Below are 23,335 nucleotides of genomic sequence, written 5' to 3' on the forward strand. Positions count from 1 at the left end.
AGGTCATTGTGCTCCCACTGTTTGCATAGGATTTAATCCAACAATGATTTAGTTACTTTAGTCGGTACCCAGTAGGGAAGCAATAACCTTTCTAGCATCATGTACTGGATCACACTTGCGAGATGAATTGGAGCCTGCACTGCACAAATGGGCAAAATACAGCATTTTGTTTGAAGGTACTTTGATTTCAGAATCGTGTAATAAATTTGAATTGACCCTGGTACCTACATCCTTCATATACATGAGGAGTAACGATCTTCATGTTACGTCTCTGTCTAAATGTGCATTTTATAGTAATTTATAATAAATTGTATGTACAACAGGATAGTCAATGTAACATAGACTTACAGTTGTGTCAGCATGAATTAAGCAGTTTGATGGCCTAGGAGAAGAAGCTGTGTTGGAGCCTGTTGGTATTGGCTTTTTATGCTGTGGTACTGTTTTCCGGATGGTAGCAGCTGAAACAATTAGTAGTTGGGGTGACTCAGGTCCCCAGTGACCCTTCGGGCCCTTCTTACGTAATGTAAATGTCCTCAATAGTGGGAAGCTCAAATCTACAAATGCACTGGTCTGTTCACACCACTCTCTGCAGAGCCCCGAGGCTGAGGGAAGTACAGTTCCCATATCAGGCAGTGATGCAGCCAGTCAGGATGCTCTCAATTGTGCCCCTATAGAAAGTTCTTGGGATTTGGGGGTTCATACCAAACTTCGTCAACCATTTGAGATGAAAGAGACACTGTTGTGCCTTGTTCACCACACAGCCAGTATGTACAGACCAGATGAGATCCTCAGTGATGCTTATGCCAAGAAACTTAAAGCTGTTCACCAGATCCATTGATGTCAATAGGGGCTAGATTGTCTCCATTCCTCCTGTAGTCCACAAGCATCTCTTTTGTTTTTGTGACATTGAGGGAGAGGTTTTCTTGACACCACTGTGTCAGTGTGATGACTCCTTCTGTGTAGGTTGCCTCATTATTACTTGAGATTAGGCTAATCAGTGTAGTGTTATTAGCAAATTTAATTAGCAGATTGGAGTTGTGGGTGGTGACACAGTCATGGGTATACAGAGAGTAAAGGAGGGGGCTTAGTACACAGCCCTGAGGGGCATCTGTGTTGAAGGTCAGAGGGGCAAAAGTGAGGGAGTCCACTCTTGCTACTTACCAGTGATCTGACAGGAAGGCCAGAATCCAGCTACACAAGGCAGGGTGAAGGCCGAGGTCTCTGTACTTTGTGTTGTGGTGTTGAATGCTGAACTGCAGTCCAAGAACAGTATTCTCACATAAGCATCCTCCTCCTCCAGATGTGCAAGGATGGTGTGTAGAGCTGTGGCTATTGCATCATCTGTTGATCAGTTGTATTGGTAGGCAAATTGTAGGGGGTCCAGTGTGGGTAGTAGCATGCTGCAGATGTAGGTTTATAATAGTTTGACATTTGTTCAGAATTAGCAGAACTAGAAGCTTTTCTTGAAAAGCTGCCTTTGCAGTATTATTTGCTTTGGCTTTCAAAATAACAAAATTTGTGTGAGTGGATATTTAGATGACATATCTTGATCATTCCAATTAGCCAAATTGCTGGAAAGATTGGGCAGTTGGCAGCATATGCTGAGAAAATTGGCTGACATTTAAAATTTAACTTCTTCAAGGATGGGATTCTTTTTTTCATTTGCACGCCGCTAGCCTCTGTATTTGATGTAGCATCTTCTGAACCTTTCATCATGATGCCACCGCCAAACAAACTTTATTCCAGCATGCTGATAGAACAACTCTCACACCTCTCTATCTCATCCTTCCCTTCTCACAGCACGTTCTCACTTGCATTTTTGTCTGTACCCTTTCTGCCTCAGGGAAATGAAACATCATTTGAAGTAAAGCAGCAATTTGCCATTCCTTTCAGTTTAGTGTGCTGCACCCAGTACTTGTTATGTAGTCTCAGCTGCATTGAAGAAACCAATTGCAACTTGTTTTGCAGAACACTTATCCAAACTACAACTGAGTCCTGAAATTTAGAAACCAAATAATTCATCTCTGTTCAGTCTACAATCATAAGCTTGAGCTTCCAGTTACCTATGACTATAATTCACAATGGCACTCCCAGTCTTTTATTGGCTTTGTATTCAGTACCATTGAGATATTTTATAAACTTACAGGAACAGCATGCCATCTTTCAACTAAGTACCTTGTGGTCCTTCACTTATTCCTAATAATTTTAAATTATCGTTCCACGTTCATCATTGTTGGCCAGTTCTAGTATGTCTTCAGCTAATACTGTTAACTCAGTATATCTATTTCTTTCCACAGATTTTGTCTGAATATTTCTTGCATTCTTAAGACATTTCCAGCAAAACATTTCAGTTGCGATCACAGTTCCACCACTTGTTTTCTTTTTCTTTCTCTCTCCTGTCCTTGTTCATTTAATTCTTTTTCACATCTCCAGAAGGATTGTAGTTTGCGTTTGCAAGAGTCTTTTCATACCAAATTTCATGAAGTAGAGCCACTGGTGTGTCTTCATGTTTGCATCAGTGCGTTGGGTCCAGGCTAGATCCTCGAAGATGTTAGCACCAGGAATTTAAAGAATTTACCATCGCAGACCTCTCGATGAGCACTGATATCAGTTCTTCGGTATAGCTGATGTTGAGAGTGTACTTAAAAACTCCTGGTGTTGCTGATATTTTTGAGCGATGCCAGTGCTAGATTCCACCTCTAGCTTAGGCATTTGCTGTGAATTCAAGATGCTCTCCCCTGCCCACCACCTCTTCCTAGTATTGTCTCCTGGCTGCCAATTTTTCCAGTGTAACATTTCTTCTCATTAATACTTCGACTGCGGCAGTGGTTGGTTGAGAGCAGTTTATTGCAACAGTATCATTTCGGTGGGAGTTTGAATAAAGTAGCCACATCAGTTTTCTTCCTGTTAAGCAGCACTCTGATGATAATTAAGTTACTGACCATTTCAGAATGCTGGATCAATACAATTCTGATCCAATCTATTTGAGCCACAAAGAAACAATAGTTTGCTCTAATAAACACAGTTCTCATAGTCATATCTTGGCAATGACAAATAAAGGAGCAGTAAACAGCCCTTAGTTGACCCACCTGTGACACTGGCTCAATAGGGAAGTCCACTCGATCCAAAACAAAAATCAATTCACATGCAAAAGTGTCTTACACTGCTGGCACAGCAAATGTAACAAACAGGAGAAAATCAGCAAGCAACACACACAAAATGCTGGAGGAGCCAAGCATCTGTGGAAAAGAGTAAGCAGTCAACATTTCATCAGGTCTGGAGAAAAAAGATGAAGTCAGAGTAAGAAGATGGGGATAGGGGAGGAAGTAATACAAGGTGGTAGGTGATAGGGGAAACTGGAAGAGGGAGACGGGTGAAGTAAAGAGATTGAAAGTTGATTGGCAAAAGACATAAAGGGCTGGAGAAGCAGGAATCTGATGGGGAGGACATAAGGGAGGTGGGAGGAGCGCCAGATGGAGGTGATGGGCAGTTAAGGAGATGAGGTGAGAGAGGGAATGGGGAATGGAGAAGGGAGGGGCTATCAGATTGGAGGCTATCTAGTCTGAATTTAAGGTGTTGCTCCTTCAGCCTGAGCGTGGCCTCCTCGCGGCAGTAGAGGACGCCAAGGACTGATGTGTCGGAAGTAGAATTAAAATGGCTGGCCACTGGAAATCCTGCTTTTTCTGGTGGACAGAGCGGAGGTGCTTGGTGAAGCGGTCTCCCAATCTACACAAAGTACACTGCAGATGGTGTGGTCATATCAACACGTACAAACACCCTGGAGGAACTCAGCAGGTCGGGCAGCACCCGTGGAAATGAGCAGTCAGCGTTTCGGGCCGAGTCCTGACGAAGGGTCTCGGCCCAAAACGTTGACTGCTTGTTTCCACGGATGCTCCCAGTCTACATTGGGTCTCACTGATAAACAGGAGGCCATACTGAGAGCACTGGATACAGTAGATATATAACCATATAACAATTACAGCACGGAAACAGGCCATCTCGGCCCTCCTAGTCCGTGCCGAACTCTTAATCTCACCTAGTCCCACCTACCTGCACTCAGCCCATAACCCTCCACTCCTTTCCTGTCCATATACTATCCAATTTTACCTTAAATGACACAACTGAACTGGCCTCTACTACTTCTACAGGAAGCTCATTCCACACAGCTATCACTCTCTGAGTAAAGAAATACCCCCTCGTGTTTCCCTTAAACTTTTGCCCCCTAACTCTCAAATCATGTCCTCTCGTTTGAATCTCCCCTACTCTCAATGGAAACAGCCTATTCACGTCAACTCTATCTATCCCTCTCAACATTTTAAATACCTCGATCAAATCCCCCCTCAACCTTCTACGCTCCAATGAATAGAGACCTAACTTGTTCAACCTTTCTCTGTAACTTAAGTGCTGAAACCCAGGTAACATCCTAGTAAATCGTCTCTGCACTCTCTCTAATTTATTGATATCTTTCCTATAATTCGGTGACCAGAACTGTACACAATATTCCAAATTTGGCCTTACCAATGCCTTGTACAATTTTAACATTACATCCCAACTTCTGTACTCAGTGCTCTGATTTATAAAGGCCAGCGTTCCAAAAGCCTTCTTCATCACCCTATCTACATGAGACTCCACCTTCAGGGAACTATGCACTGTTATTCCTAGATCTCTCTGTTCCACTGCATTCCTCAATGCCCTACCATTTACCCTGTATGTTCTATTTGGATTATTCCTGCCAAAATGTAGAACCTCACACTTCTCAGCATTAAACTCCATCTGCCAACGTTCAGCCCATTCTTCTAACCGGCATAAATCTCCCTGCAAGCTTTGAAAACCCACCTCATTATCCACAACACCTCCTACCTTAGTATCATCAGCATACTTACTAATCCAATTTACCACCCCATCATCCAGATCATTTATGTATATTACAAACAACATTGGGCCCAAAACAGATCCCTGAGGCACCCCGCTAGTCACTGGCCTCCATCCCGATAAACAATTATCCACCACTACTCTCTGGCATCTCCCATCTAGCCTCTGTTGAATCCATTTTATTACTCCAGCATTAATACCTAACGACTGAACCTTCTTAACTAACCTTCCATGTGGAACTTTGTCAATGGCCTTGCTGAAGTCCATATAGACTACATCCACTGCCTTACCCTCGTCAACATTCCTCGTAACTACTTCAAAAAATTCAATAAGGTTTTTCAAACATGACCTTCCACGCACAAATCCATGCTGGCTACTCCTAATCAGATCCTGTCTATCCAGATAATTATAAATACTATCTCTAAGAATACTTTCCATTAATTTACCCACCACTGATGTCAAACTGACAGGTCTATAATTGCCAGGCTTACTTCTAGAACCCTTTTTAAACAATGGAACCACATGAGCAATACGCCAATCCTCCGGCACAATCCCCGTCTCTAATGACATCTGAAAGATCTCCGTCAGAGCTCCTGCTATCTCTACACAAACTTCCCTCAAGGTCCTGGGGAATATCCGGTCAGGACCCGGAGATTTATCCACTTTTAAATTTCTTAAAAGCGCCAGTACTTCCACCTCTTTAATTGTCATAGGTTCCATAACTTCCTTACTTGTTTCCCACATCTTACACCATTCAATATCCTTCTCCTTAGTGAATACCGAAGAGAAGAAATCGTTCAAAATCTCTCCCATCTCCCTCAGCTCCACACATAGCTGACCACCCTGATTCTCTAAGGGACCAATTTTATCCCTCACTATCCTCTTGCTTTTAATATAACTGTAGAAGCCTTTCAGATTTACTTCCACCTTATTTGCCAAACCAAACTCGTAACTTCTTTTAGCTTTTCTAATCTCTTTCTTAAGTTTCCTTTTACATTCTTTATATTCCTCGAGCAATTCCTTTACTCCATGCTGCCTATATCTATTGTAGACATCCCTCTTTTTTCGAACCAAGTTTCTAATATCCCTTGAAAACCATGGCACTTTCAAACCTTTAACCTTTCCTTTCAACCGAACAGGAACATAAAGATTCTGTACCCTCATAATTTCACCCTTAAATGACCTCCATTTCTCTATTACATCCTTCCCATAAAACAACTTGACCCAATCCACTCTCTCTAAATCCCTGCGCATCTCCTCAAAGTTAGCCTTTCTCCAATCAAAAATCTCAACTCTAGGTCCAGTCCTGTCCTTCTCCATAATTATATTGAAGCTAATGCTATTGTGATCACTGGACCCGAAGTGCTCCCCAACACATACATCTGTCAGCTGACCTATCGCATTCCCTAACAGGAGATCCAACACTGCCCCATCTCTAGTCGGTACTTCTATGTATTGTTGCAAAAAACTATCCTGCACACATTTCACAAACTCTAAACCATCCAGCCCTTTTACAGAATGAGCTTCCCAATCTATGTGTGGAAAATTAAAATCCCCCACAATCACCACCTTGTGTTTACTACAAATATCTGCTATCTCCTTACACATTTGCTCTTCCATTAGGTGGCCTATAATACACTCCTATCAGTGTTACTACACCTTTCCCATTCCACAATTCCACCCAAATAGCCTCCCTAGAGGAGCTCTCTAATCTATCCTTCCAAAGCACCGCCATAAGATTTTCTCGGACAAGCAATGCAACACCTCCTCCTCTGGCCCCTCCTACTCTATCACACCTGAAGCAACTAAATCCAGGAATATTTAGTTGCCAATCACACCCTTCCTGCAACCATGTTTCACTAATAGCTACAACATCATAATTCCAGGTATCAATCCACGCTTTAAGCTCATCCACCTTTCTTACAATGCTCCTAGCATTAAAATAGATACATTTAAGATACTCTCCACCTCCTCCTCTCTTTTCATCCCTAGCAATGCATTCAAATTTATTATCCTTTTCTTTCTTCTCTCCTACATCTTCGGGCTGAGCGCATCCCTTCTCCATCACCTGCCTTTCCTCCCTCACACACTGTCTACTTACTTGCTCTACTGGTGAACTAACCTCCTCTCCCATAGATTCCTCAAATTGATTTCCGCCCCCCCCATCTTACAAGTTTAAAGTCTGCCCTGTAGCCCTAGCAAACCTCCCCGCTAGGATATTGGTCCCCCCAGGATTCAAGTGTAACCCGTCCTTCTTGAACAGGTCACGCCTGCCCCAGAAGAGGTCCCAATGATCCAGAACCCTGCCCCCTGCTCCAATCCCTCAACCATGCATTCATCCTCCACCTAATTCCATTCCTACTCTCACTGTCGCGTGGCACAGGCAGTAACCCCGAGATTACTACCTTTGTGGTCCTTCTTCTTTTTCTTTTTCAATCTTTTTATTAGTATTAATAATATTATGAACAAAATACAATTAATATATTGATAAAGGGATTACAAACATACAAATTCCCATTACACATGAAGGAATACATAAGCAATGAATACAGTATAAGTAAGTTTTCCCGAAACATGAACCATATAGTATATATATGAACAAGGTAAATCTAGATATTTCATAATATATAATATAAAAAAAGAAAAAAAATATGCAAAGTTGACTAACCTACTAATCTAGTATCTAAGGAAAAAAAAGGAAGCAAAAAAAGAAAAAAAACTAAAAAAAAAGGGCTGTTTATAGTATCTCACAAGAATACATAAACATCAATGTCGTCAACTCCAATCCTCTCAACATAAATACGATTAAAGCTGAAAAAACCAATAAGCTTGGCACAGGGCCATATTACATCATATGAAAATATTGAATAAATGGTCTCCATATCTTTTCAAATTTAATAGAAGTATCAAATACAGCACTTCTAATTTTTTCTAAATTTAGACATAACATAGTTTGAGAAAGCCAATGAAATACCGTGGGAGGATTAATTTCCTTCCAATTCAACAAAATAGATCTTCTAGCCATCAAAGTGAGAAAAGCAATCATTCGACAGGCGGAAGGAGATAAATGGAGTGAGTCCATCATCGGTAAACCAAAAATTGCGGTAATAGGATGGGATTGTAAATCGATGTTCAGTACCGCAGAGATAATATCAAAAATATCTTTCCAATATTTTTTCAAAAACGGACATGACCAAAACATATGAGTTAAAGACGCGATTTCTAATTGACATCTGTCACAAATAGGGTTTATATAAGAATAAAAATGAGCTAATTTATCCTTGGACATATGGGCCCTGTGTATAACCTTGAATTGTATTAATGAATGTTTGGCACATATAGATGATGTATTAACTAATTGAAGAATTCTATCCCAATTCTCAATAGGAATAATAAGATTGAGCTCTCTTTCCCAATCATTTTTGGTCTTATCAAAGGGCACTGAACGTATCTTCATAATTATATTATAAAGTTTTGATATAAGCCCTTTTTGAGAAGGGTTTAATTCAAACAAACTCTTCAAAATATCTGAAGACACAAAATTTGGAAACGTAGGAAGTACTATACTTAAAAAATGCCTAACCTGTAAGTATCTAAAAAAATGAAATCTAGGCAAATTATATTTATTAGATAATTGCTCAAAAGACATAAAACAGTTGTCCGAAAATAAATCGGAAAATCTTAATAAACCCTTAGTTTTCCAAGCCAAAAAAGCTTGATCTATAATTGAGGGGTGGAAAAAACAATTAGATACAATAGGACTATTTAAAACGAATTGAGTCAACCCGAAAAATTTCCGAAATTGAAACCATATACGTAAGGTATATTTAACTATCGGGTTGTCAATTCGTTTCGGCAATTTAGAAAGAGCAAAAGGGAGAGATGTCCCTAAAATAGAACCCAGAGCATAACCTGGTACCGATTTAGTTTCCAAACTCACCCAATGAGGGCCAAAAGGACCATCCCATTCTTTCAACCAACATAACAATTATCTAATATTAACTGCCCAATAATAAAATCTGAAATTGGGTAATGCCAACCCACCTTCCTTCTTAGTCTTCTGTAAGTATGTTTTACCTAATCTGGGATTGTTATTCTGCCATATATATGAGGACATTTTTGAATCAACATTAGTAAAAAAGGATTTCGGAATAAAAATTGGTACCGCTTGAAAAATATATAAAAATTTAGGTAAAATAACCATCTTAATAGCATTAATCCTACCTATCAGAGATAAAGATAATGGTGACCACTTAGTAAACAAGCCTTTAATCTGATCAATTAAGGGTAGTAAATTAAACCTAAATAATTCTTTATGGTTTTTTGTGATTTTAATCCCTAAGTAAGTAAAAGAGTCATTAACTAATTTAAAAGGTAAAATACCATAGCTTGGGACCTGTCTATTCAAAGGAAACAATTCACTCTTATTAAGATTTAACTTATACCCAGAAAACTCACTAAATTGAGCCAACAATGATAAGACTGCTGGAATAGATTTCTCAGGGTTAGAGATGAATAATAATAAATCATCTGCGTACAAAGATACCTTATGAATATCTGTTCCACGATTAATACCCAAAATATCCTGTGATTCTCTGATGGCAATTGCCAAAGGTTCTAAAGCAATGTTAATTAGTAATGGGCTAAGAGGACAGCCTTGTCTAGTGCCCCGAAATAAAGGAAAAAATGGAGATCTTTGATTATTAGTAAACACCGAGGCTACTGGAGTTTGATAAATCAGTTTAATCCAAGAAATAAAGGTCGGACTGAAATTAAACTTCTCCAGCACATCAAATAAGTAAGGCCATTCAACTCTATCAAATGCTTTCTCCGCATCTAATGAAATAACACATTCTGAAGTGTTACGTGAAGGAGTATAAACAATATTCAGTAATCTCCTAACATTGAAAAAAGAATAGCAATTTTTAATAAAACCGGTTTGATCTTCCGAAATAATTTGGGGTAGTAACTTCTCCAGCCTGGGAGCCAGTAACTTGGAAAAGATCTTAGAATCCACATTCAATAAAGATATTGGTCTATAAGATGCACAGTCAGTAGGGTCTTTATCTTTCTTCAGTATTAAGGAAATGGAAGCTCTATAAAAAGATTGTGGCAAATTCCCCAATCTAATTGCTTCTTCAAAAACCTTGCATAGCCAGGGAGAAAGAGTAGCAGAAAAACATTTTAAAAATTCTGCTGTATACCCATCTGGACCTGGTGCTTTCACAGAATTCATTGAGGAAATAACCCCTTTAATTTCCGCATCCGTGAACTGAGTATCTAATACTGAAAGATCATCGGATGATAATTTTGGAAAATTCAATTTCCCAAGAAAATCACACATGGTATTATGATCCTGAGGGAATTCAGATTGATACAGGGAGGTATAAAAGTCTTGAAAAGACTTATTTATCTCATCATGGTTAACTGTCAAATCCCCATTCTGCTGACGAACCTTAGTGATTTGACGTTTAACCCAAACATTCTTCAGCTGACTAGCTAACAGTTTTCCCGATTTATCACTATGTATATAGAAATCAGATCTGGTTTTCATTAATTGATTTTCATTCGGAGATGTAAGTAATAAACTATGTTCCATTTGAAGTTCAATCCTTTGTTTGTAAAGCTCCCTACTAGGAGTAGTCGAATATTTCTTGTCAATCTCTTTAATTTTATCAACCAATAAAAGAGTTTCCTTCTTAATGCGTTTTCTCAGACCAACAGAGTAAGAGATAATCTGTCCACGTATATACGCTTTAAAGGTGTCCCAAAGTATTCTGCAAGAGATATCTTCCGTGGAATTAGTTGAAAAGAATAAATCGATCTGCTCCTTCATAAATTTAATAAAGTCCGGCTCTTGCAATAAGGTAGAGTCAAATCGCCATTGTATAGCACTTAAAGCTGTATCCATGAAATTAATAGAAAGTTTTAATGGAGCATGGTCTGAAATAGCTATAATATCATAATTACAACCAATTACCGATGGAATAAAACAAGAGTCAATAAAAAAATAATCAATTCTCGAATAGGAATGATAAACATGTGAGAAAAAAGAAAACTCTTTGTCATTAGGATGTCGAAATCTCCAAATATCAAAAACTCCATTATCAGTCAAAAAGGAGTTAATACAAGTGGCCGACTTATTGGGTAAAGTCTGAATAGATGTAGATTTGTCCATCAAAGGATTTAGACAACAATTAAAGTCACAACCCATTATTAACTTATATTCATTTAAATTAGGTAAAGAAGTAAATAAGGACTTAAAAAAATCAGGACAATCCACATTTGGAGCATAAACATTAACCATAGCAACCTTTTTATTACAGAGTAAACCCGTAATTAACAAAAATCTACCATTCGGATCCGAAAGGATATCATGTTCAACAAATGCAATAGAGGAGTCAATAAAAATTGAAACTCCCTTAACTTTGGCATTCGAATTCGAATGATACTGTTGACCCCGCCAAGACCTAAAAAAGCGATATTTGTCCTCCTTCCTCACATGAGTTTCTTGTACAAAAATGATATGAGCATTAAGTCTTTTGGAATACTTTGAAAATCTTCTTTCGTTTAATCGGATGGTTTAAACCATTAGTATTCCAAGACACAAAGTTAATGGTTTGAGCCATGCTTCTAAAGTCATCCCTTTGGTATAGAAAGGGTTAACCATATTATAAACTCATGCACCCGGAAGAGGAACAAAAATAAAGAGCGGACCCGGAAGTGACGACATTGTAGACATATTTGTAGTTCAAGAACAGCCCGAGTGAAAAAACTAAAACAAACTGATAAAAGAAAAATAAAAAAGGAAAACAGACCAACCCCCACCCCCACAAGAAAAAGAAAAAAAGCCAAAATATGGCTAGAAAAAGGAAAAAATGAGACTAATTCTACCCCCATATCAGCGGCAGACCACTCCGTATTTAAAGGATATATGAAAAAAACCACCCCAACTTTAAAAATTATGATCACAATACTAAAATCTACGCTTCTTAATATGCTTAGTTGTAAAAAAAAGAATATAATCACTAAAAGTTTATAAATCGGGTTATAACCCAAACAAACCAAGAAGTATTTAAACTATGATAAGCGATGCATTATAGGAAGAAGACGAAAAAAGAAACAATAACACCATCTTAAACAAAACCAAGAATATTTTGCAAAAAACCACCATCTTGATAATAAAAAAAAATTCCCTTTGAAAGGTTAAAAATATACCTTCTAGGGAACAAAAATAATAGTCAAAAATATAGTATAGTGGTTAAAGTGTATAAGACAGAGCGATTAATATAACAAAAGCACACTTTAACTTAAATATGAAGTATAGGATAAACCTACACCAATAGCCAGAGACTAACCCTGGTTTGAGGAATCGAAAACCATCTTACACGATCAGAATCACTCATTTATTAGAGAGTAGTGTCTATAGCAGTAGGGAAGTTCTCCTCCAAATACTTTTTCGCTTCAAAAGTAGAAAGAAAAACCTGGCGTGGAGCATTCGACGGAGAGATTCTAAGCTTCGCCGGGTATAAGAGCGCAGGTTTTAGATTTTTCTCATAACATTCAGACATCAGAGGTTTAAAAAGAAGCCTTTTTTTCATAACTTCAGGACTAAAATCTTCCACCAAACGGAAATAGTAATTTTGAAATTTAATCATCCCAGCCCTCCGAGCCTCACGAATGAGTTGTTCTTTGTCGTGTACATAGTGAAACCGGACAATTACCACCGGGGGTTTAGCTGAAACACTCGATGAACGACTCCAAATTCTATGTGCTCGGTCAAATAACGGGGGGTTCTCTGGAAAAACCGACGGAAACGCATCTTTTAAAAATTGAGCAAAATATTTCGAAGGATCACCTTTTTCTATGCCGTCTGGGAGACCAAGTATGCGTAGGTTCTGTCTTCTGGACTGATTCTCCAAATCGACACTCTTGGCTTTAAGTGTTTCCACCAGTTTAATGGTCGAAATTAAATCCTGTTGCAATTTTTCAATTGTCAAATCTCGTTTCCGAGCTTCTTCTTGCAGAGACGTGATAAGAGCTTGCTGCTGGTTAATTACTGAATCTGTCCTAACCATATAATCTTGAAAAGCCTTTATATCTTGTTTAAAAACTTGATGTTGTTCATCAAATTTTCTATCCAAAACTTCCTTAAACAGTTCATAAGTTAACTCAGTGCGTTGCGGTTGAGCTTGCTTCTTTCCATTACCGTTCGGGTTGCGCCCCGGTTCTCGTCCTTTGGATCTAAGAGCCATTTCTGTTTGCATATCTTCAAAAATTCACAATAAAATCTTAACGATAAGCCCGAGAAAGTAGCAAGAATCTTTTGGTGTAGGTAACAATAAGTTGAATAAGGGTGATCAAAGGTTAAAAAAAGTAAAGGTTATGGAGCGGATCTGAAACAGTACTCACTCCATGAGCGTCTCCCGCTGACCGGTCCTTCTTCTTAACTGCCTTCCTAATTCCCTATACTCTCGTTTCAGGACCTCTTCCCCTTTCCTACCTATGTCATTGGTACCTACATGTACCACGACCTCTGGCTCCTCACCCTCCCACTTCAGGATATCTTGGACGCGATCAGAAACGTCCCGGACCCTGGCACCAGGGAGGCAAACTACCATCCGGGACTCCCGATCACCTCCACAGAACCGCCTGTCTGAACCCCTGACTATCGAGTCCCCTATTACTATGGTCCTCTTCTATCCCTACCCTTCTGAGCTACAGGGCTGTCCTCTGTGCCGGAGGCCCGGCCACTGTCACTTCCTCCAGGTAGGCTGTCCCCCCTAACAGTACTCAAACATGAGTACTTATTGTCAAGGGGTACAGCCACTGGGGTACTCTCTAGTACCTGCCCCTTCCCCTTCCTGACCGTGACCCACCTATCTGCCTCCCGTGGCCCCGGAGTGACCACCTGCCTGTAACTCCTCTCTATCACCTCCTCACTCTCCCTGACCAGGCGAAGGTCATCGAGCTGCAGCTCCAGTTCCCTAACTCGGTCCCTCAGGAGCTGCAGTTCGACACACCTGGCGCAGATGTGGACGTCCGGGAGGCTCGGAGACTCCAGGACCTCCCACATCCGACACCGAGAACAACAAGCTGCCCTCACACTCATACTTTCCGAATAACTGAAAATAACAAGGAGAACTAAAAGATAAGCCTACTGTGCCCTCTTCCGCCTAAGCCCTCTGAGCCCAAGCCCTACACTCTGCTCCCGGCTCACTCTGCTGCCCGCAAACGAAGCTGCCCGCTGCTTAAGGCTGCGTTCTTTTTATATCTTCCCTCCTTCCCAGGCCTCCTTCACGCGCCTGCGCAGTCCCGCCTCTCAGAACTCCGATCTGAGAAGCAATTTGAAAATGGCCGCCGCCGCACTTCTTCTCAAAGCCTCGCTGTCCTCTTCCAAAAGAGAACTACCTCACTCCTTCTCTCCTTTTTATATCTTCCCTCCTTCCCAGGCCTCCTTCACGCGCCTGCGCAGTCCCGCCTCTCAGAACTCCGATCTGAGAAGCAATTTGAAAATGGCCGCCGCCGCACTTCTTCTCAAAGCCTCGCTGTCCTCTTCCAAAAGAGGACCCCAACAGATTCGCAGCTGAATTATTGCTTCTCCTGGAAGGACAGTTTGGCCTCTGAATGGTAGAGAGGGAGGAAGTGTAGGGGCAGGTGTAGCACTTGTCTGCTTGCAAGATTAGTGCCAGGAGAGGAGTCAGTGGGGAGAGATGAATGGACAAGGGAGTTGCAGAGGGAGCAATCCCTGTGGAAAGCAGAAAATGGGGCGGGGAGGAATGATGTGTTGGGATCTTGTTAGAGAAGGTGGATGTTACAGAGAATTATGTACTGGACATGGAGGCTGGTGGGGTGGTAGGTGAAGATGAGAGGAACCCTATCACTGGTGGGGTTGCGGATGGATGGGGTGAGGGCTGCATTGATGGTGGAGGTAAGAAAGCCCCTTTCTTTGAAGAAGGAGGACATCTTATTTTTTCCGGAGTGAAAAACCTCATCCTGAGAGCAGATGCAGTGGACACGGTGGAATAGAGAGAAGAGCATGCCATTTTTACAAGTAACGGTGGGAAGACATATAGTCCAGGTAGTTGTGAGAATCAGTGGGTTTATAAAATATATCAGTGGATAAGCTGTCTCCAAAGATAGAGACAGAGGTCGTGAAAGGGGAGGGAGGTGTCGGAAATGGACCAGGTAAATTTGAGGGCAGGGTGGAAGTTGGAGGCAAAGTTGATGAAGTCAGTGAGCTCTGCTTGGGTGCAGGAAGCATCACCAATGCAGTTGTCGATGTACTATAGAAAAAATTCACGAGTGATACTATTGACTGTTCCATGTAGCCGACAAAAAGGCAGGTATGGCTGGCACCCATGTGAGCGCCATGGCAACACCTTTTGTTTGAAAAAGTTTAGCACTATCTCTATTTTAACAGCCCTTAGTATTGTATTGTTCACGATCAGAGTCCAAGGGTGAAGTTCTGTCCATCATGGCAAATCTCCTTTTATGTATGATCAAACAAATTCCTGTCATGTGATTATTTTTTCCTATCACATGATTAATCACTGGCAAACTAGATTCAATTATGCATTTTAACGCATTAACCAATACCATCATCTTGGTCTTTAATGTTAGTTGCAGAATTCATAACATTACCATTCTGCACCAGTTACAGCTAAGTGGGAGAAGTCTCCCTTGACCTCTTACCTTACCACAACTCGGAACCCCAAACAGTCCTTCCAGTTGATGAAACACTTCACCTGAAAATCTATTGGGATTTTGGCTTTTTTCAGCGGCACAGTCACGATTCATTAGTGAGAGCAAATAAAAGTAAGGCAGGGACAAGCAGAGCAGTTATATGAGTTAGAACGGGGAGGCTTTGACTCATCAGGCTTGGGCGAGGGACATATTTGGTAAGTTTCTTCATTCTTCATCTGTTAGTGCATAGTTGGAGCATTGAGGATGGCTCCAGGGACTGTATTATGTCCTTTATGTGAGATGTGGGAATTGTGGGTCACCTCCAGCATCTAGGATAACCACATCTGCACCAGGTGCACCAAGGCGGCTCCTCAGAGAACATGTCAAGGAAGAGTAGCTGCAGGTTGATGACCTTTGGATCATACAGGAAGCTGAGGAGATGATAGATAAGAACTACTGGGAAGAAGTCACCGCTAAGTTGCAAGAGGTAGTTAAATGGCTGATTGTCAGGATAGGGCAGGGAAATGAGCAGCTAGTACAGAGTTCTCCTCAATAATAAGTGTACCGTTTTGAAGACACTGTTGTTGGGACCGACGTACTGGGGTGAGGGAGTGGAGCTGCGGCGACTGGGTCTCTGGATTTGTGGCTCAGTGAAGGTGGGGGTGGGATGAAGCAGTCTGCAGTAGTGATTGGGGATTCCATAGTTGGAGGAAATTCAGTGGACGTGACAGAGACGCCCGGGTAGTATGTTGCTTCACAGGTGTCAGGGTCATTGTGTCAGTTGGGTCCACAACATTCTAAAGGAGAAGGATGAGCAGTCAAAATTTTTGGTGCATATTGGCACCAATGACGTAGATAGGAAAAGCAAGGAGGTCCTGAAGAGAGAATTTAGGGAGCTAGACAGACAGCTGAAAAGTGGGATCTTTAGGGTAGCAATCTCTGGATTACTGCCTGTGCTGCACATCAGTAAGGGTATGAATAGGATGATTTGGCAGATGAATGAGTAGTGAGAAACTGGTGCAGGGGGCAGGGTTTCAGGTTTCTGGGTTATTGAGATTTCTTCTGGAGAATGTATGACCTGAACCCGAGTTGGACTAATATTCTTGCAGACAGGTTTGCTAGAGCTGTTGGGGAGGATATAACAAATTTGGCAGAGAGGTGGGAGCCAGTGTAATAGGGCTATTGGTTTACAAGCAAAGGCAGTGTGTAGTGAGACTGCCAGGAAGGACGGGCATATGATGGGGCAAAATTGCAGTTAGTGGGACGAATTACAGTGAAGTTGAAAAGTGTGATGGATATAGGTCAGTATATATTATATTTGAATGCATGCAGTATAAGGAATAAGGTTGACAATTTTGTTGCATAGTTAGAGAGTTGCAGGTATGACGTTGGCGTCACTGAGTAGTGGCTGAAGGAATATTGCATTTGAGAGCTTAACATCCAAGGATGCACTTGTATTGAAAGAGCTAGCAGGTAGACAAGGGTTGGTGTGGCTCTGTTGGTTTAAAAAAAAATGAAAGAGGTCACAAAAAACCCTTCATCAGGACGAACGTCGTCACTACCTCCTCCCATAGATGCTGTCTGGCCTGCTGAGTTCTGCCAGCATTTTGTGTTTTTATTTATTTCCAGCATCTGCAGATTCACTCGTGTTGAAAGAGGTGACATTCGATCAGAAGATGTAGAATCCTTGTGGATAGAGTTAAAACAGCTTGTGGATGAGCCCACTAGGGGAGAGGTTATTCTTGATTGGGTGGAATGAACTGGATTTGATTAGGGAGCTTAAGGTAAAGGAACCCTTTGGAGCCAGTGATCATAATTTGATAGCATACTCTGCAGTGGGGGAGGGGGAGGGGGATTATAGAGCAAAAATTAATGGGAAGTTAGAGGATTGAGAAACTTAAAAATCAACAAGGGGCTACTAAAAAAGCCATGGGGGGTGGGGGGAAGATGAAGTATGAAGGTTTGCTTGCTAGCAAAATAAGAGGATACCAAACATTTTTTTTAGTTGTATAAAGAGTAAAAGAGACAAGACTACATATTGAACCACTGTAAAATAATGCTGGAGAGGTAGCAATGTGGGACAAGAAAATGATGGACGAACTACATAAGTATTTTGCATCAGTTTTCACAGTGGAAGACACTAGCAGAATGCCGGAAGTTCGAGAATGTCAGGGTGGCAGAAGTGAATGCACTTGCAATTACTAGGGAGAAGGTGCTTGGGAAACTGAAAGGTCTGAATGTAGATGTCTATCTTATCCAGATGACTTGACCTATACCCCAGGGTTCTGAAAGAGGTATCTGAAGAGATTGTTGTGGAAGCATTATTAATAGTATTTCAAGAATTATTCAATTCTGGAATGGTTCTATCGACCACAAGACTATAAGCTGTCAGAACAGAATTAGGCCATTTCACCCACTGAATCTGCTCCACCATTTCATCATTGCTAATGGAATTCCCTATCAGCCCCAATCTTCTGCCTTTTCCCCGTAACCCTTCATCCCCTGATTAATCAAGAATTTATCAACCTCTGTCTTAAATATACCAATGACTCAGTCTGCACAGCCGCCCGTAGCAACAAATTCCACAGATTCACCACTCTGGTTAAATTCCACCTCATTTCTGTTCTTAATGGATGACCTTCTATTCTGAGTTGTGTCCTCTGGTCCTGGACTCCCCTACCATTGGAAACATCCTCTCCAAATTTGACAGGTTTCAATGAGATCCCCCCCTCATTCTTCTGAATTCCTGTGCATACAGGCCCAGAGCCATCGATCATTCCTGGTGTGGTAAGCCTGTCATTTCCGGAATCATTTTCATGAATCTCCTCTGAACCCTCTCCAATGTCATCTTTTCTTAGCCAAGGATCCCAAAACTGCTCACAATACTCTTGTGAAACCTTACCAGTGTCTTATAAAGCCGTGTTAGATCCTTGCTTTTATATTTTAGTCCTCTCAAAAGGAATGCTAGCATTGCAATTGCTTTCATCATCGCAGACTCAACGTGCAAAGTAACCTCTAGGGAATCCTTCATGAAGACTCCCAAGTTCCCTTGCACCTTAAATTTTTGAATTTTCTCTCCATCTAGAAAGTACTCAATGCTTTTTTTCCTTCCACCAAAGTACATGACCATACACTTCCCAACACCTGTACTCTATCTGCCACTTTTTTTTGCTTATTCTCGTCATCTGCCTAAGTCCTTCTGCAGCCTTTCTGCTTCCTCAAAACTACCTGCTCCTCCTATCATCACATTGTCCGCAAACATGGTCACAAAACCATGAATTTCCTCGTCCAAGTCATGACATGTAACGTAAAAAGAGCCAGTCTCTACACAGACCCCAGTGGAACATCACAAGTCACTGGCAACCAATTAGAAAAGGTTCCCTTTATTGCCACTCTTTGCTTCTTGCAAATCAGCCAACCCTCTTATTCATGCTAGTATCTTTACTTTAATACCAAAGGCTCTTAATTTAAGCAGCCTCATGTGCTGCAGCTTGTCAAAGGCCTTCTGAAAATCTAAGTATGAAACATGTAGTGATTCTCCTTTGTCTATTCAGCTTATTTCTTCAAAAAATTCCAACAGATTCTCAGGCAAGATTTTTCCTTAAGGAAACCATGCTGACTTTGCTTATTTTATCATGTGCTTCTAAGTACCCCGAAACAACATCCTTAACAATCAACTGCAACATCTTCTTAACCACTGAATTGAGATTAACTGGCCTATAATTTATTTTCTTCTTATTCTTCCTTCTTGAAGAATGGAGTGACTTTTGCAATTTTCCAGTACTGGGGAACCATGCCAGAATCTATTGATTCTTGAAAGATCATTACTAATGCCTGCACAATCTCTTCAGCAATTTCTTTTAGAGCCCTGAGTGTAGATCCTCTGGTCCGGGTGATTTATCTGCCTCAGACCTTTAAGTTTCCCAAGCACCTTCTCCCTAGTAATGGCAGCTTCACTCATCTCTCTCACCTGACACTCTCCATCTTCTGGCACACTGCTCCTGTCTTCCCCAGTGAACACTGATGCAAAATACTTATTGACTTAACCTGCCGTTTCCTTGTCCTCCATTACTATCACTCCAGCTTCATTTTCCAGTGGTCCGAAATCTATTCTCATCTTTTCTTTACTTTTTATGTATCAGAGGAACCTTATTGTGTTCTCTTTAATATTATTGGCGAGCTTACCTTTGTCCTCCATCTTTTCCCTCTTTATTACTTCTTTTAGTTGCCTTCTGTTGGCTTTTAAAAGCTTCCCAATCCTCTAACTTCCCACTCATTTTTGCTCTATTACTTGTCTTCTCTTTGGGTTTACGTTGGCTTTGACTTCCCTTGTCAGCCATGGTTGTGTTTTGCTGCCTTTAGTAAATTGCTACTTACTTGGGATGAATCCTGCATCTTCTGAATTGCTCCCAGAAAATTCAACCATCGCTGCTGTGCCATCATCCCTGTTGGTGTCCCCTTGCAATCAACTTTTGTCAACTCCTCTTTCATGCCTCTGTAATTCCCTTTGCTGCAGTGTAATACTGATACATCTGGCTTTAGCTTCTCCCTCTTAAATTGCAGGGTGAATCCCATCATTGTGATTACAGATCCCTGAGTTCCTTTACCTTAAGCTTTCTAATCAATTCCAGTTCTTTGCATGACATCCAATCCAGAATAGATGTTTCCCAATTGGGCTCATCCACGATCTGCTCTAAAAATCCAAATTCCCCCTCTTGGGATCAAAGTTCAAAGTACATTTATTATCAAAGTACGTGTACATTATACAACCTTGAGATTAGTCTCCTAATAGGCAGCCACAAATCAAAAGGACCCATTTAAAAAAAAGACTGTCGAGCACCCAATGCGCAGAGAGTGAAACAAATAAGGTGCAAACAAATAGAGTTCTGACCTGAAGTCCACAAGGAGAGTCCAAGACCTATAGTTCAGCGCAGAGCCAAATATACAATGTGGAGCAGTAAGCTGAACCGGCCCGTCCCTCATCTCGGACCCTGACACCCTGACCTTTTTGATCTGGCCAGCACTGAATTCATCATCCAAACATTGGGTTCAGTTGCTTCAGTATGCTCTGGGGCCTGGACCCAGCTGCCTCAGTTCGGTCTGTACCCAACATTTCTGATTTGGGGATTTTCCTCGCTCTTGACAACAGGCCTGCTGCCTCACCTAGCCTCAGTTCTGCCATATCAAATTGCCTCCCAAATCCAAGAGGAAGTTACAGACTATTGCTTGTGATGATTGTTTACCAGACAAAATGTGATGAACTATTTAGTTGTTTTCTTTGTTTCATTCGCCGCCAGCCAGAAGTTACTGAGTTTCACCAGTGCCATCTTAAATCAGAATTAGCACCAGCCTAGTTTTCCCCAATCTACCTGCATATTGGAATTCCTCCCATGAATATCGTAACTTTGCCTTTTTCCATACTTTTTGTGTATCCTCTTCCAGAGGACTGAAAAATTGCAAATGTCATCCCACTCTTCAAGATGGAAAGGAGGCAGAATAAAGGAAATTATAGGCCAGTTATCCTGACATCACGGCTTGGGGAGATGTTGGAGTCTATTATTAAGGATGTGGTTTCAGGGTGCTTGGAGGCTGATGATAAAGTAGGCTAAAGTCAGCATGGTTTCCTTAAGGGAAAATCTTGCCTAACAAATCGGTTGGAACTCTTTGAAGAAATAAAAAGCAGGATAGACAAAGGAGAATCACTGGATGTTGTGTACTTGGATTATCAGAGGGCCTTTGACAAGGTACCACACATGAGTCTGCTTAACAAGATAAGACCCCATGGTATTACAGGAAAGATATTAGCATGGATAGAATATTGGCTAATTGGCAGGAGGTAGAATCAGAATAAAGTGAGTCTTTTCTGGTTGCCTGCTGGTCACTAGTGGTGTTCTGTAGGGGTCTGTGTCGGGACTGATTATTTTTACATTATATGTCAATGACTTGGACGACGGAATAGTCCTGCTGAAGGGTTTCAGCCTGAAATGTCCACTACCTTTTTCCATAGATGCTGAGTTCCTCCAGCATTTTATGTGTGTTGCTTGGATTTCTAGTATCTGCAGATTTTCTCTTGTTGATGACAGATTTGATTGCTTTTTGGTCATGTTTGCAGAAAATGTGATGATAGGAAGAGGAGCAGGTAGTGTTGAGGAAGCAGGCAGGCTGCAGAAGGAATTAGACAGATGAGAATGGGCATAGAAGTGGCAGATGGAATACAGTGTCAGGAAGTGTATGGTCATGCACTTTGGTAGAAGGAATAAATGCGTAGACTATTTTCCAAATGGAGAAAAAAATCCAAAAATCCAAGATGTAAAAGTATTGTGAGTCCTCATGCTGGATTCCCCAAAGGTTAATTTGCAGGGTGAGTCAATGGTGAGGAAAGCAAATGCAATGTTGGTATTCATTTTCGAGAGGACTAGAACATAAAAGGATGTAATGCAGAGGCTTTTCAGGCACTGGTAAGGTCTCAATTGAAACATTGCAAGTAGTTTTGGACCCCTTTTTAAAAAAATAAATAAAAATAATGTGCTGACATTGGAAAGGGTTCAGAGGGGATTCACGAGAATGATTCCGGGAATGAAAGACTTATCATAGGTGCGATTGATAGCTCTGATTGGTGGTATTCAGAAGAATGAGGAAGGATCGCTTTGAAACCTATTAAATGTTGAAAGGCTTAGACAGTGGTTGTGGAGAGAATGTTTCCTTTAGTGGAGGAATTTAGGACTAGAGGGCACAGCCTTAGAATTGAGGGTTGCCCGTTTAGAACAGAGATGAGGAAGAATTTCTTTAGTTAGACGGTGGCGAATCTGTGGAATTTGTTGCCAACTTTGGAGGCCAGGCATTTAAGATGGAAGTTGATAGGTTCTTGATTAGTCAGGGCATGAAAGGTTATGGGAAGTAGGTAGGAGAATGGGGTTGATGGGGAAATGGATCAGTTGTGACGAAATGGGGAGCAGACTTGTTGGGCCAAATGACCTACTTCTGCTCCTATGCCTTATGGTTTAGTGGTCACCTACTGTCTCTAGTATTCCTGGTGGGGCCTCTTATAACAGCCCGACATAATTTGGAATACAGCTTCATCAAGCACCTTCAGTCCATCCACAACAGAGAGGATTTCCAAGTGCCCACGCATTTTAACTGTATTCCCCATGCCCATTCCAATATGTTGACGCTTGGCCTCCTCCACGGCTACAATGAACCCTCTCAAAAGTTGGAAGAGCAGCAACTTGTATTTCATCAGTTGGTCTCCTGATGGGAAGAATGTTGATTACTTTAACTTACCGCAATTCCTCCACCCTCCCTCTTCTGTCTTTTTCCATTCCAGCTCCCCTATTACCTCTTCTCCTCACCTGTCCATTACCTCACTCTAATGCCCCGCCTCTTCCAATTTTTCCTCAGATTCCTTTTTTTAGTCCCTTATCTTTTCCACCTATCACTTAATCTCTCTCCCCTTTCCACCTACCTTCTTCCTCACCTGGTTTTATCCACCATCTGTCATCTTGTATTCTTCCCCTCCCCCCATCTTATTTTGACTTCTTCTCCCTTTCGAGTCCTGATGAAGGGTCTCGACACGAAACGTCAGCCATTTATTCTGTTCCATAGATGGTGACTGAACTGCTGAGTGCCTCCAGCATTTTCTGCATGTTGCTCTGGATTTCCAGCATCTGCAGACTTTGTTTAAAGACCAAGTGCAAAGTTCTTGCTATCTTCAGCATCATCCTACAGAAATTAAAGATTATTTTGAGGACAGTGAAGTCCTTCCTCCATCTCACAATGC

The 23,335-nt window shown here is 41.2% G+C and overlaps 1 protein-coding gene across 1 annotated transcript in view; it reads left to right on the forward strand.

Moving 5' to 3' along the window:
• The window catches only part of LOC140734366 (golgin subfamily A member 7-like), a 69,206-nt gene that overhangs the window by 39,613 nt on the left and 6,258 nt on the right, over positions 1-23,335 (forward strand). The window lies entirely within an intron of this gene.

The sequence above is a fragment of the Hemitrygon akajei genome, chromosome 1, assembly GCF_048418815.1.
Source record: "Hemitrygon akajei chromosome 1, sHemAka1.3, whole genome shotgun sequence".
NCBI classification, from domain to species: Eukaryota; Metazoa; Chordata; class Chondrichthyes; order Myliobatiformes; family Dasyatidae; genus Hemitrygon; species Hemitrygon akajei.